This window comes from Trichomycterus rosablanca, unplaced genomic scaffold (genome assembly GCF_030014385.1).
Source record: "Trichomycterus rosablanca isolate fTriRos1 unplaced genomic scaffold, fTriRos1.hap1 scaffold_408, whole genome shotgun sequence".
Taxonomy (NCBI): Eukaryota; Metazoa; Chordata; class Actinopteri; order Siluriformes; family Trichomycteridae; genus Trichomycterus; species Trichomycterus rosablanca.
Window position 1 is genome coordinate 13,358 of NW_026947236.1, and position 346 is coordinate 13,703.

The following is a 346-nucleotide window of genomic DNA, read 5'->3' on the forward strand; positions in this document are numbered from 1 at the left end:
GTCAGGATGGCCGAGTGGTCTAAGGCGCTGCGTTCAGGTCGCAGTCTTCCCTGAAGGCGTGGGTTCGAATCCCACTTCTGACAGCTCATGCTTTAAACAAATTTACATATTTAACCCTCTACCATACATAATAATGTGAAAAGATATGCCATTAATAATGTAATTTATAATAAATCACTGATTTGTGAGATATCAGCAGTAGTAGGTCATGTTTAACTGGTTTAATATTGTTTAAGCGCTGATTATCGGCTGTTTTTCGTGAGTATGTTGGGCGGTTTTCCATGCATTTTGGCGGGCTTTTAAATGCGCAATCTGGCAACCCTGGTTGAAGCGTTCATTCATATTT

General features: G+C 40.5%; 1 non-coding gene across 1 annotated transcript; it reads left to right on the plus strand.

The window, feature by feature from the left end:
• Positions 1–83, plus strand: trnal-cag (transfer RNA leucine (anticodon CAG)). Its single transcript has one exon. It is a non-coding gene; the product is annotated as a tRNA-Leu (tRNA).
• The last annotated feature ends 263 nt before the right edge of the window (positions 84–346 follow it).